The following is a 15841-nucleotide window of genomic DNA, read 5'->3' on the forward strand; positions in this document are numbered from 1 at the left end:
TGAAATAGAGAAGTTATGCTTGGCAACATTCTACATTAGGGTAACAAGGAGGTGACAGACATCAAACCACACAAGGGCACACCTTGGGTCACACTACTCTTCATTTAGTTCATTCCATTCTCTTTGAATCTGCCTTCTTTCAGTTCTTCAAACAAACAAGGTGTGTGCTAGCTTGTGGTTAGAATTCTCAGGGGGTAGTTTTTCCTCTTTCATCCTACCTCCACTAAAGCTAAGGCCAAAGCAGGCAAGTACTTTTACCATCTCCACTTTAATGGTGAATGTGCGTGCATGCTCAGTCGTGTCTGACTCTTGGGGACCCACGGATGTAGCCTGCCAGGCTCCCCTGTCCGTGAAATTGGCAGCTTTTCCCCTTGAGATTCTGCCTTTTGAAGAATCCCAGCATTATGCCAGGGTCCTTACTGGCATCCCCTTACTCAGCGTTGCTCCCAAGCTTCATTTCCTGTTGCAAGGGCACATCTAGTACTGACACACCCTGCATCTTCTTCACTTTATAAGAAAGCCCTCTGCTTTCCCACCAAGCTTTTAAAAAGTGATTGTTACATAGCATTGGGATTTTTTAATGTGTTTTACCAAAATAGGTTTTTCTGGATAGAAAATCAACTATCTTAACCCCATTTTCCATTAAATACAATTGAGTCAATTTTTTGCCCACATCACTACACCAAACTAATTTTAAAAGATAATTTTCAGAAAAAGGTAAAAATCATAATTTTCATACAGATAAAAAAATGAATACATGTTAAAGGATTTATTTTATTCTTATGATAGAACCAGACTAATCTTATGATCAGTTCAGAGGAAAATCAAAACAGCCCAAATTTATTCAGAGTAAAGGAATGTTAATGTGCATTGCAAATGGAGACAAAACTGTGGTTTTTCCAAGTCATTCAAGTTACTGCCAAACTGGATAGAAAATGTTAATTAAATACTATCAGACAAGTCAGAATTTACCTAACAATTACTTTCATTCACAAAGAGTTGCAAAATGGCTCACAGACAATGAACTGGGCCAGAATCTGTTAACCCAGAAGGGTTTTTATTGAGACATAAAGTTTTTATCTAGACTAATCTTGTCAAGGTCATCAATAACCTTTACACTGAAAAATCTGACATCGTTTCTTAGTAATTGTCTTGCTCTAGCTATTAACAGCTTTTGACACAACTAACAACTTCCTCCTTTTTGAAAAAAAAATGTTTTTGCTGTTCCCTTTGCTGGTTCCTGTTGATTGTTTACATAAGCTCTTCTCCATGGATACACAATTGCCCAGGTGATTTAATCCAGTTCTGGGGGTTTAAATGCCAACTATATGCTTACAATTCCTAATATTATATCTTCAATTTTAATCTCTTCTGGGAACTCCTGACATGTATTTTAAAAATTCACATTTACTGTCACATTGCCAGTGTTATCCAAAATTCTACTTCGATTTCTTTCAATCAATCCTTTTTTAACACACACACACATACACACCCCACTGGTTCTCTTGCAGTTCTAGTTACTCAAGTCAAATGTATAGAGTTATCCTAGGTATCTTCCATTTGTCTCAGAGATTCATTCTCCATCCGTCCACACCCTAATTCGTGACAATGAAAATGGACTTATGGGAAATAAATAAAGATTGACCTTTGTTTTGTAATTGGTTTCAGTGAGTGCGGAGCCTTTGCTGAAGTTTGGAGTGGGGGTGGTGAGGGAAGTCAAAGTACTGATTCCTTCATCAACATCCTCATGGGCAGTTTTGAGCTGGGTGCTCTCCTTAAGACTGCTCTGTTAAAATCCCACTTAACACAAGTTTTTATATTCATTCTCCAGGGCGTTGCACTATGCCTTGGGTTCCTCTATACCCTACTTGCATCTTTTTAAATAATTCCTTTGTTAACACATCGCTGATTATCATACTTTAATGTGCCATATCTTTTCTGATAGAACATTGATGCAAGCCCTCTGTTTCACATCTACCAAATTCTCCTCTTCAATTTTCAAAATGTATCATTTGACCACGTCTCACAAACACTTCCCTGTCCAAGCACCATCATCTCTGTCTTCCGTATTACTGCAATAGTAGTGGTTTTGCCCCAGAAACCACTGCCTTCTGAAAGCCCAGAAGAGAGTGCTATAGAAAATGTATAACTACCTTTTGAGATACAAAATTTATTTTTTCTACACTGATCGTGTTGAAGTCATTAACGATCTCCACACTGAAGAATTTAATGTCATTTCTTAGTAACAATCATGCAGGTATATAATATTAATAGCTTATAGTTGCTCTTTTACATTCTGTTCTCAAACACAAACAGAGCAACCTTCTGAAACTGTTGTAGCCACACATTCCAGGAAACAAACTCACTCATATAATTAATGTTTGTTTTCAATTAATGAAAGCACCTTGAATAAAATAATGATTGTCAAATGAATTTCTAAACTCTCTTATTAGAACGGAAATATTAAAATATCAATTTATATTTTACAGGCAGTAGAACATAAGTGCCCTTCATCATCCTTTCACACAACTGACTTGCTTTTTTTTTTACAGTTTTGCATTTGGATCCCTCCCCCCTACTCTTTATTGTATCAGTATCTCTTAAAATTGGGCTCTTTAATGAGGCAATCTTGGTTTTATCACATTTTTTATAACATTTCAACAACTCTCAAGTTCACCTCTACTCCCATTAAATTATTTTTTCCATGATAGTAGTAGAGTGTAAGTCGGCATTTTTCTGAAGATTCCCAGCATCAAAATCATCTGGGAGAGTCCAGTTCAAATGTCTATCAGTTCAGTTCAGTCACTCAGTCATGTCCAACTCTTTGTGACCCCATGTTCTGCAGCATGCCAGGCTTCTCTGTTCTTCACCAATTCCCAGACCTTGCTCAAACTCATGTCCATCGAGTTGGTGATACCATCCAACCATCTCATCCTCTGTCGTCCCCTTCTCCTCCAACCTTCAATCTTTCCCAGCATCAGGGCCTTTTCCAATGAGTCAGTTCTTTGTATCAGGTGGCCAAAGTATTGGAGTTTCAACTTCAACATCAGTCCTTCCAATGAATTTTCAGGACTGATTTGTTTAGGATGGACTGGTTAGATTTCCTTGCAGTCCAAGGGACTCTCAAGTGTCTTCTCCAACACCACAGTTCAAAAGCATCAATTCTTCAGCACCCAGCTTTCTTATGGTCCAACTCTCACATCCATACATGCTACTGGAAAAACCATAACTTTCACTAGACGGACCTTTGTTGGCAAAGTAATGTCTCTGCTTTTTAATATGATGTCTATACCTGTCTTATTTGTTAGGAAAGAAAAATAAGACCCACTTGCTTTTGAACTGTGGTGTTGTAGAAGACTCTTAAGAGTCCCTTGGGCTGCAAGGAGATCCAACCAGTCCATCCTAAAGGAAATCAGTCCTGAATATTCATTGGAAGGACTGATGTTGAAGCTGAAACTCCAACACTGTGGCCACCTGATGTGAAGAACTGACTCATTGGAAAAGGCCCTGATGATGGGAAAGATTGAAGGCAGGAGAAGGGGACAACAGAGGATGAGATGGTTCGATGGCATCACTGACTCAATGGACATGAGTTTGAGTAAACTCCGGGAGTTGGTGATGGACAGGGAGGCTTGGCGTGCTGCAGTCCATGGGGTTGCAAAGAGTTGGACATGACTGAGGGACTGAACTGAACTGACTGAAATTTGTTAAAATCAAATGGAAATGGGGGAAGATTATTGACTTGCAAAATTGAAAAGGGCAAGTGATAATGGTTTCAGATATTGTTTGTTGCATACATTCAAATAATAGCTTTAGAACCTACTATGTCTCCATCTCTAGACTCTATTTTCCTTCCTGTTGAGTTGATTCCCAAGTTCCTCATGACAAGATGTTTTTCATTTTGAATATCTCCTCCCAGCAGCTCCTGAAAAAGTCCCAAAATTAATTCTGATTGGACATTTTAGGAGACTCTATAACTTTTTCTCTGTCCTAATAATAATGTTTGAAATTAAAGTAGAAAAAATATAGATTTATAATAGGGACAAAACAATAGAATTCTTAGACCTAAATCTATCAAGAATGGTTTAAAGCACAAAAATTAAAGTTTGAAGTTCAAATGAAGGACATAAAACAACTGGAATAATAACTAATATATAAATGTTGGCACTTCTAAAATTAACACATAAATGTTTATCCATTTCAAATTACCATCTCAATGAACTTTTCTATGGAACTATATAAAATAATTCTGGAATGATAAACTTTTCTATGGAACTATATAAAATAATTCTGGAATGTGTTCTGCAAGAATAAGTCTCTAAAAGAAGCCAAGAAATTTCTGAATACTCAATAAGAACAATTAAGAAAAAGTGACAGAATTTCAGATACTGAGATAATTATAAAGTCAAAAGTATATAATAAGTAATCAAAAGTATATAATATTTATATATAAATATATTAGTCAGATATGGTAAAGCATCCACAGAGAGATAAGTATATATGTGGTTTTTATCTAACTTAGTGAGAAAGAGTGTTATTTAACAAATGGTGCTGATATACTGTATCAGAAAGAAAGATACATTATATTCAGAAGAAAACAGACCTGGACACTGATCTTTTTCTTTTTAAAAGAAAACTATTGGAAGGAACTGTAGGAGGCTATTTGTATAAATCTGAGATGGAGAAACTTTCCTTAAGTATGACAGACATCTCAAAAGCCATGAAGAAAAAACTAGATATATTTGGCTATTTTAAAATCATTTATGTTTTCATGGCAAAAGTTACCATAAACAAAATGAAGAGGCACATATAAAGATAGGTTTGTAAATTAAGTATGGAAAAGGCTCTATTCTTCTTAGAGACTAGTTACTGAAGGATCCTTGTGTGTAAAATTCATGTAGAATTCACGGGATCACCTAATTCTATATACAACAGAAAGATATTTCAAATTTTCTCAGATTATTGACAGGATTTCACAGTTAAAATTTTTATTGCCCAGAAATACCTTCCTCATTAAGGGAGTCTTCTCAAAAAATATGAAAAATTATTCCAAGTCCTCATTTTAAAGTAAATAATAGGCAGGAGAGTATTAATTGGATAATAGTGTGAAACAGAGCAAAACAAGCACAAAGGCAATGGAAAATAAGGAATAAGATCTCAAAATGTTCTCTTCTAGATTTCCTTTTCTTGTCAGAAAGACAAAATTTGGAAAGGTCAGCAGATTTACACTGTTGACCAAAAAAGAATTCCAGAAATGTGAGTTGAGGGAGAGAGCATAATATTTTTTCCCAGCTATTTCAGTGAAAACTAGAATTCTGAAAAATATAAAAGGCATATGCCACAATATAAACATATAAAGAACCACTTCTAGACTACTCTGAAATTATAAATAAAACATAAATGTTATAATAACTGAGATACCTTTTAAAGGCAGAGATTGTTTTGATTAATGAGTGAAATCCTGTAGAATCTCTTCCTAAGAAAACTAGAAAAAGACAGTCTTGGCAAAAACTGCTTTCTCAAGAGCCCTGGTAACTGTGAGCTAAGATCATTTGTGTTTGGAGGAAGGTGGCAGAGGGTTGGGTGATCATTCACTTTTGAAGGACTTCAGAGGCTGAATGCGCTCAATCTGTCCTAGATTCATTTCATTAAGAGAGAATGAACTAGTTAACATTGCCAAAATGAAGTTCATGTAAGGTAACAGGCCCAGGGATTTTTCTGATCATCTTTCTCTTTAATAAGGATTTGTTTTCCATCACTGTGGCTAAAACAAAAATACAGAAAATAAGACAGAAATTATCAACAGTTAAAAAAGATGTGAAAAACCAGAGAACTCTTTTACCTTGCTGGTGGGAGAATGAATTGATACAAAATCATGTGGAAAAATTAAGTGGGAAGTTCTTAGTTAAACAAACAAATGTTTATGACTCAGCAATTCTGGTCCTACATTTACATGGGCCAAATAAAAAGTGTACATATATTCACCAAAAAATGTGCACAATAATGTTCATAGCAGCACTTTTCATAATGATCCAAACTAGAAATTACCCAAGTAGCTTCTATCTAAAGAATACATTCGTAAATTTGGTAGAGTCACCTAATGGGACACTATAGCAATGAACAATGAGGATGAATGAAATACAACTACACACAACTTGATTATTCTTTCAAATAGAACATGGATAAGTCTTGAGAGCATGATATGCTACAAAAGACTTCAAGCACAAAAGGACACATGTTGTTTGATTACCTTAATGCATAAGCTCAAAACAGACAAAGCAAATGATGGCGCCGGAAGTCAGGATAAAGGCTGCTTTTGGGACATAGAGATTGGAGACTGTAAGGGGGCATGAAAGGCTGAGGGACTCTGGAATGCTGGCAGTGTTCAGTTTGGAAAAATTCACTGTGTTAAACATATTTTGTGCACTTTCCTGTAGGGATGTTACATTTTAATAAAAACTCCTCATTAGCTTTGCATTTGTTGTATAGAGCAAGAAGCTGTGGAGAAAAGAAGTGAGTAACTTCACTTTATTTAAGTAGAGTAAATAGTTTTTTCAAATCTTAACTAAAAAACAAGCAACAACTTTCCATACATAGACTCATTTGGGTTCATATCTATCTTGCCCATTAGTCTGGGGAAAACACCTCCTTTGATTCTTATTTCAAAACCCAAAGCAATTATTGCTTCTACTGCAAAGAGCAGTTTTCACATCACTTGGCTTCATTTCCCGATTTTCAGAAATATGTAGAGTAAGAATATTGCTAACCGAAGAGATATCATCTTGTAAATCACTTCACTGCCTGCAGCAATTTTAACTTTGGAAAGCCTTTTCACATGATGCTACTCCCTGGCCCACAGAGGCTCAATGAAGTGCCTTGCCAATAAATTCCTGAATGGGAGTGACTCCTCCGAGTATGTGTTGAAGGCTTTTGAAAACGTTCCAGACACTAAGCTAAGCAAGCACTGCCAAGATGACAGGTGAAGTTTTGCCCTCCAGTAGTGTTAAACTCACTTCCCAAGGTGCTGAATTTTAAAACTTGGTGAACTTTTACAAACTGCACACAACCAGCATTCCAGAGCCCCTCAGCATTTCACGCTCCCTTGCAGTCTTTACTTTGCTCGTATTTTTCTAGTTTTCTAAGGTAAATACCACTTCAGTATTCTTGCCTTGAGAACCCCATGAACAGAATGGAAAGGCAAAAAGATAGGACACCGAAAGATGAACTCCCCAGGTCAGTAAGCGCCCAATATGCTACTGGAGACCAGTGGAGAAATAACTCCAGAAAGAATGAAGGGATGGAGCCAAAGCAAAAACAACACCCAGTTGTGGATGTGACTGGTGATGGAAGAAAAGTCTGATGCTGTAAAGAACAATATTGCATAGGAACCTGGAACATTAAGTCCATGAATCAAGGTAAATTGGAAGTGGTCAACAGTGATGGCAAGAGTGAACATAGACATTTTAGGCAACAGTGAACTCAAATGGACTGGAATGGGTGAATTTAACTCAGATGACCATTATATCTACTACTGTAGGCAAGAATCCTTTAGAAGAAATGGCTTAGTCCTCATAGTTAACAAAAGACTCTGAAATGTAGTACTTGGGTCCAGTCTCAAAAACAGCAGGGTGATCTCTGTTCATTTCCAAGGCAAATCATTCAATATCACAGTAATCCAAGTCTATGCCCCAACTAGAAATGCTGAAGAAGCTGAAGTTGAACAGTTCTATGAAGACCTGCAAGACCTTCTAGAACTAACACCCAAAAAAGATGCCCTTTCATTACAGGAGACTGGAATACAAAAATAGAAAGTCAAGAGCTACCTGGAGTAACAAGCAAATTTGGCCTTGGAGTAAAAAATGAAGCAGGTCAAAGAGTAACAGAGTTTTACCAAGAGAATGCACTGGTCATAGCAAACACCCTCTTCCAACAACACAAGAGAAGACTCTACACATGGACATCACCATGGTCAGTACTGAAATCAGACTGATTATATTCTTTTCAGCCAAAGTTGGAGAAGCTCTATACAGTCAGCAAAAACAATACCAGGAGCTGACTGTGGCTCAGATCATGAACTCCTTATTGCCAAATTCAGACTGAAATTGAAGAAAGTAGGGAAAACCACTAGATCATTCAGGTATGACCTAAATCAAATCCCTTACAACTATATAGTGGAAGTGACAAATAGATTCAAGGGATTAGATCTGATAGCAGAAAGCCTGAAGAACCATGGACGGAAGTTTATGACATTGTACAGGAAGCAGTGATCAAGACCATCCCCAAGAAAAAGAAATGCAAAAAGGCAGAATGGTTGTCTGAGGAGGCCTTACTAATAGCTGAGAAAAGAAGAGAAGCGAAAGGCAAAGGAGAAAAGGAAAGATATACTCATTTGAATGCAGAGTTCCAAAGAATAGCAAGGAGAGATAAGAAAGCCTTCCTCAGTGATCAATGCAAAGAAATAGAGGGAAACAATAGAATGGGAAAGACTAGAGATCTCTTTAAGAAAATCAGAGATACCAAGAAAACATTTCATGCAATGATGGGCACAATAAAGGACAGAAATGATAGAGACCTAACAGAAGCAGAAGATATTAAGAGGTGGCAAGAATATACAGAAGAACTATATCAAAAAGATCTTCATGACTCAGATAACCATGATGCTGTGATCACTCACCTAGAGCCAGACATCCTGCAATGTGAAGTCAAGTGGGCCTTAGGAAGCATCACTATGAACAAAGTTAGTGGAGGTGATGGAATTTCAGTTAAGCTATTTCAAATCCTAAAAAATAAAGCTGTGAAAGCGCTGCACTCAGTAAGTTGGCAAATTTGGAAAACTCAGCAGATGCCACAGGACTTGAAAAGATCAGTTTTCATTCCAATCCCAAAGAAAGGCAATGCCAAAGAATGCTCACACTACCACACAATTGTACTCATCTCACACACTAGCAAAACAATGCTCAAAACCCTCCAAGCTAGGCTTTAACAGTACATGAACCATGAACTTCCAGATGTTAAAGCTGGATTTAGAAAAGGCAGAGGAATTGGAGAGCAAATTGCCAACATCCATTGGATGACTGAAAAGCACAAGAGTTCCAGAAAAACATCTACTTCTGCTTTATTGACTATGCCAGAGCCTTTGACTGTGTGGATCACAACAAACTATGGAAAATTCTTAAAGAGATGGGAATACCAGACCACCTGACTTGCTTCCTTAGAAATCTGTATGCAGGTCAGGAAGCAACAGTTAGAACTGGACATGGAACAATGGACTGGTTCCAAATAGGGAAAGGAGTACGTCAAGGCTGTATATTTTCACCCTGCTTATTTAAGTCATATGCAGAGTACATCATGTGAAATGACGGGCTGGATAAAGCATGAGCTGGAATCAAGATTGCTGGGAGAAATATCAATAACCTCAGATACGTAGATGACACCACCCTTATGGCAGAAAACATCCTTATGGCAGAAAGCAAGGAACTAGACTCTTGATGAAAGTGAAAGAGGAGAGCGAAAAAGCTGGCTTTAAGCTCAACATTCAGAAAACTAAGATCATGGCATCCAGTCCCATCACTTCATGGCAAATAGATGGGGAAACAATAGAAACAGTGTGAGACTCTATCTTGGGGGGCTCCAAAATCACCACAGATGGTGACTGCAGCCATGAAATTAAAAGAATCATGCTCCTTGAAAGAAAAGCTATGAAAAAAAAAAAAAAAAGAAAGAAAAGCTATGACCAACCTAGACAGCATATTAAAAAGCAGAGATATTACTTTGCCAACAAAGGTCCATCTAGTCAAAGCTATGGTTTTTGCAGTAGTCATGTATGGATTGAGAGTTGGACTATAAAGGAAGCCGAGAGCCAAAGAATTGATGCTTTCAAACTGTGGTGTTGGAGAAGATGCTTGAGAGTCTCTTGGACTGCAAGGAGATCAAACCAGTCAATCCTAAAAGAAATCAGTCCTGAATATTCATTGGAAGTACTGAGGCAGAAGCTGAAGCTCCAATAATTTGGTCACCTGATGCAAAGAACTGACTCATTTGAAAAGACCCTGATGCTGGGAAAGATTGAAGTCTGGAGAAGGAGATGACACAAGATGAGACAGTTGTATGGCATCACCGACTCAATGGACATAAGTTTGAGTAAGCTCCGAGAGTTGATGATAGACAGGGAAGCCTGGTGTGCTGCAGTCCTTGGGGTCACAAAGAGTCAGACACAACTGAGTGAATGAACTGAACTGAAGGTAAATCCAAAGTAAGCAAAAGAAAAGAAATAAAAATTAGAGCAGAAACCAATGGAATCAAATAAAAGACTTTACTAGAGAGAAAATAAATGGCACAAAAATAATTTTTATTGAAAAGATATATAAAACTGATAAATCTCTAGTTAGGTTAACTTGGAAAAAGAGAGAGAAAGCACAAGTTACAGAGCCTATAGGAATTGTGGTTGGTGGTAGGGAGTAGATAGAGAATCAGAAAATTGCTCTTGTCCACAGGGAGAAAAGAGAGCAAGGAATTGGTTCGAGATGAGGTCCTAGGGACAATCTAGTTTTAGGTTGAAGCAGTAGAGGATAGGACATCATTTTTTATAGTGTTCAAGGAGCAGGGTGTGAAAAGCTCACCGACAGCTCTTGGATTTGTTGGCACCAAGGTGAGGTTTCAAACATCATCAACTTTCTGGCTTCAACCAGTCTAGGGTCTATATTCTCATAGTCAGCAGTTTTCATCTGGTGGAGGGGTCTGCTTCCTGTAAAAACATTGAGGGAATGTGTGTCAAGCCTTTATCTCTATCTTTCAGGGAACTAGGAGTTTGGCGATTCTACTTTGTTGCAGAATCATAGTCTAAACAGTTACAAGTTCCCTAGCCCAACAGCTATTCTTTGTTTCTACATCTTCATATTTCCCAATCATTAACTCTTGAATCAGCATTTTACTTAAAAAGACAAGGACATAGGGCCTTGTACACAGTTTCATGGTGAAGTTAAAGACATGGTCAGCTGCCTATGTTTGTATATGTGTGTTGGCAAGATGAAGAAGTCGAGTGGGAGAAATGCTGACTTTTTGGAGCACATTTGAGATGTTACTTTTGAAAGTTTCTTAAGTGCTTGGATGCACTTTGACAGTGGTCCTGCAGAGAGATGGGAGGGGTGGCTAATAATATCCAGCTGGGATCTGATGCCATAAAAATGTGAGTTTAAAAAAAAAGAACTAAGGGTATATTTGATGAAATCTGAATATTATAGCTTAAAGAAGAGTGAGAGAACTGAACAGATTTTCAGACTGAGATGTAGGCAACAAGATAGAAATTAAAACAGGAGCAGAGATGCGAGAAATACTATCCATACTAGAAAATTTCAGATACTTCCTTTGCTAAAGCATTTCTGGCCCCTCTACTAGATTCATTCATTTAATCATTAGTTCACTCCTACATTCACTGAACTACCATCTATCGATTGTCTGCTATGTGCCTCAAACAGTGCTGGACACTAGGGGTACGATGGAAGCCAAGCAGACTTTTGGTCCTGTGTTTGTAGAGCTTGCACAGAGTTGGGAAGATCACTAAGATAATGAATAAAACTGGTATTGGGGCAGGGATGGAGGACTGATCAAGTGTGTATCAAATGAATATAGACCAGTGCAGGACCCTTAGAAATGTCAATATCAAGTCTGGAAAAGATAAAAATATATTTATTTAAATGCATTTTAAAACATCAGAAAGACTTTAAGTAAAATGAGCATTTTAGAACTTGGTCATCACACTTAGCTGGAAAATTCATTCATGCAACATGCTTCCATCCACAGGGGTAGAGATAAAGGCAACAGTATTGCGTGTAAGTGTGCAGTTTATGGCTGATGGGGCTTGATATAATGTTGGATTAAGGCAAACTATTCTCTGTAAATAACCTGAAGGATAGAAAAAGACCTATAAACCTCATGATTTTTGTTTTGACTTTCCCACTATTAAACATGTGTATCATAAAGAATCAATTGTCTACACCCTGCTTTTTATCCTTATCTGAAGTGGAAGTCAATGATGCCCTCACAGGGCATTTATTTTTATAGCCTGTTAAGCTGTAAAACAACACCCTTTAGCTATTTCTGATTTAAGGTGCCTTTTTGTTTGTTTAGCATACGAAGCTTGGATTTTATGGGGATGTCCTGCGTGACTCTGAAACATGAAATTATGTATCCACATATCTAGAGACCTGGAAGTATCTGTAGATTTGAGAGCCTAATTAATAATTATTTAGATAATAAAATCCTCTCAAAGACCCCTGCTGCCTCTCAAAAATGGTTCCGATTTCTTACCCTGTCATGTAGGTTGATATCATATCTGAATTACAGATTTAGCTGGGAAGAAATTAGAGAATTTCAATGTAGGAATATATAAATGTTTTTATGAATTTTGGTGCAAGTTTTCTTCCTTGAAAAACACTTGGGACCAGACACATTCTCTTTCACTTGCATAGTCTGACCTTCATATTCATGGTGTTACCAAAAGCCCCAAGGGGCTGTAGCTATTAATACAAGGAGGGCACAGAGTTATAAGTATCCATATGTACTTGTGTGCAGTGGCAAAGAATTTGCCTGCCAATGCAGGAGACACAGGTTCAATCCCTGGGTTGGGAAGGTCCTCAGGAGCAGGAGATGGCAACCCGCTCTAGTATTCTTCCCTGGGAAAATTCCATGGACAGAGGAGCCTGGCAGGCTACAGTCCATGGAGTTGCAAAGAGTTGGGCGCACGTGAGTGACTGAGCATGCACATGCATGTAGCAGGATATCTAATTTCTATTACTCTTTTTACTTCATATATAATGGCTTTAAAGACCTTACTCATCTTGGATTGCCACTGATATCCACTTGCTATCAATTGTTCTCTCTTATAATGAATTCTGCATGTAGGTTTCCAGATGATTAAAGAGGTTTATGTTAATTTTGTTGCTGTTCAGTTGCTATGTCATATCCAATTGTTTACAACCCCATGGACTGAAGCACACCAGGCTCCTCTGTCCTCCACTATCTCCCAGAGTTTGCTCAAATTCATGTCCACTGAGTCAGTGATGCTAACTGTCTCATCCTCTGCCGTCCCCTTCAGGATCTTTTTCAATGAGTCTGCTCTTTGCATCAAGTAGCCAAAGTATTGGAGCTTCAGCTTCAATGTCAGTCCTTCCAATGAATATCAGGGTTGATTTTCTTTAGGATTGTCTGGTTTGATCTCCTTGAAGGTCAAGAGACTCTCAAGAGTCTTCTCCAGCACCAAAATTTGAAAGAATAAATTTAAGTTATTCAATTAACTTATTTCAATATAAAACTGTGGTACAGTGTTGCTTCTAATTATATTTTTATAAGATAAATGACTGTTTCCAGATAAATACATATAGTTAAAAATAGCTCATTGTTACATATTAAATGACAAAGAAAAGCTATTTCCATTTTGCTTTTAAACTTTCTTTTCCCTGTTTTAGTCTTATCCATGTTTCTAAAATTGCATAAACTGCACACACAAATTTTCCAAAAGTGCAATAGCACACTAATTATGCCTTAAGAAATTAGCATTTTACAATACAGTGTGTAAAAATAAATGAATCATTTGCTAACTGTTGAAAAAACAACAAAAACAAGAGGTTCAATAAACATAATTCCTTAAGGAAAATACCAGATAAACAGCAAGATTCTTACTGTGTTCCCATCACCCCCACTGTTATTGCATACACAGACGATTTGATAGTTTCTTACAGGAGAAAAATGTAAGAATAGTTTCAATTTGACATACTGTCACGTGGATAATACAAACAATTTCAAAAGCTTTTACAAAAAAGGACAGGCCATCCAATTTGTTTATTCTGAAGAATAAGGCTGAATTTATGTGTACTTGGAAAAGAAAGATGAAGTCCTAATTTTAATCTTCCGTGTCTGTCAGTTGTTTACTTTCTGTTTCCATTGTGACATCCTGATCAAGATGGTCATTATCTAGATGGCCTTAGGTTGTTATCCCTAAGTGCTCTCCGCATTTGAATTAGACCCCAGATAATGCTCTCATTTCCTGCTTGTATTTCAAGCCTTTTATAAGGCAGCTCCCCTTAAACCTTCAATCTAAAATAGCCTTTCTTTTTATAAACAAATAAATAAAATAGCTTTTTACTGTCTATTTTATGTCCCTTATATGCCTTAACTCATTAACAAGTTCAATTAAAAAGCACACAGTGCTGGGTACTATACTGAAAAAGTTTTAGATGCTATCTTTTTTTTCCTCCTAACATTTTATTAAGGGCTGAATTGTATCTCCTCCCTAAATTCTTATGTTGAAGTCTCAACCCCCATACCTCAGAATGTAACTGCATTTGGAGTTAAGATCTTTAAGGGTATAGTTAAGCTAAAATGAGGCTATTAGGATGAGGCTTTAATCGAAGATAACTGTTGTCCTTAACAAGAAAAAGGAGAGACACAGGGATGTGTGGGCATAGACCAAAGGCCACGTGAGGACAGCCCATCTACAGACTCAAGAAACAGCCTTCAGGAGGAACCAACACTGCCGGCGCCTTGTTCTTAGACCTCCAGCCTCCAGAACCGTGAGAAAACAAATGTCTGTTGTTAAAGCCATTCAGATTGTGGTACTAATATTTTGTTTTGGCAGTAGCCCTTGCAAACTAATACACATGTATTTTTAGTAGGTTATCGAAAGGAACTGATAACCTTGTGAAAATACCAGTTTGCCCTAAAGTTAAATTCATAATCCAGAAAACATAGAGCCAATATAAAAATGGATTTTGAAGACATCCCCTCTTTACATGCTTTCCCCTGTCTCTCCAAATCTAGCACGGCTCATCTATTATCCCATGAAATGTTCTCTGCTGCTCTGGGCAACTTTAAGTACCTTCTCTGGACCTCTTGAGTACCTAGTTCCTAGTCCAGTGGAAAGGAATATATTCAACACCAGAATTTTGCTCTTATGCTGACTCCAATGTTGAAGACTAATATCAGTATATTTGGCTATTGAAGCTGGCACAGAGGGAAGGAAGACAGAAGCCCCTGGCCTGCTTGCTCCATCTACCAGCGCTGATTCCCTTCTCCATCGCTCACAGTGACACCTGGGTCACACATGAGACATGGGTTAAAACCCTTGAATCACATTACACTTCATTATCTTAAAATATCCTCCTAAGATAAGCGCTCTCATATGAGGAGGCAGGCTATACCATACACCTAAAAACCGCTACACTAAGATGACATACAACGAACTGAACTGAGCTTAGAGGGATGAATTTTATTAATAAACTGCTTGCTAAGTGAATTTGAAGCCCCAAATTTTTCTAAATTAGACAAGAAAACTTCCATCTGCTCTGAGAATCTAAGAACAGGAACTACCCATGGAACGAGACTCTGCTTGAAGTTGTTCTGGTTTTGGCTTCATGACTAATCCACACGTGGGTTTCAGGTCAAGCGCGACCCGGGGCTTTTCTTCAGTGTGAGCTGTTGCAGAACTGCGGTGATGAAAACGAATATTTCACTTGGTGCAACCTCTTCTCCGAGACACTTCTGGATTGCCATTCCAAAAGTGAACACTTTCTCAACAAGACTTATTCAGTTCCCTGTTTTCATTCAGAAGTCTCTCAGGTCTAAGTAAATTGGGATTATCCCAAATAGTTCTGGATAAAATAGACAAAAATAAAAATTTTTAAAGAATTCATTTTATCACTTTTACTTTTGTTGCCAACTTCTCCATAATAATTTTGCTTTGGATAAAAGTCTTTTGTACAAGTTCAGAACAATGTATATAAAGTTATACATACATACATCTGTGTCTGTGTGTGTACACGTGTGTGGTGCTTCCCAGGTGGTGCGG

The 15841-nt window shown here is 37.6% G+C and overlaps 1 protein-coding gene across 1 annotated transcript in view; it reads right to left on the reverse strand.

Annotated features, from left to right (window-relative positions):
- Nucleotides 1-15841, reverse strand: part of ANXA1 (annexin A1) — a 295662-nt gene that overhangs the window by 103833 nt on the left and 175988 nt on the right. The gene's annotated exons all lie outside the window — the stretch shown is intronic.

Source organism: Odocoileus virginianus, chromosome 18, assembly GCF_023699985.2.
Source record: "Odocoileus virginianus isolate 20LAN1187 ecotype Illinois chromosome 18, Ovbor_1.2, whole genome shotgun sequence".
NCBI lineage: Eukaryota > Metazoa > Chordata > Mammalia > Artiodactyla > Cervidae > Odocoileus > Odocoileus virginianus.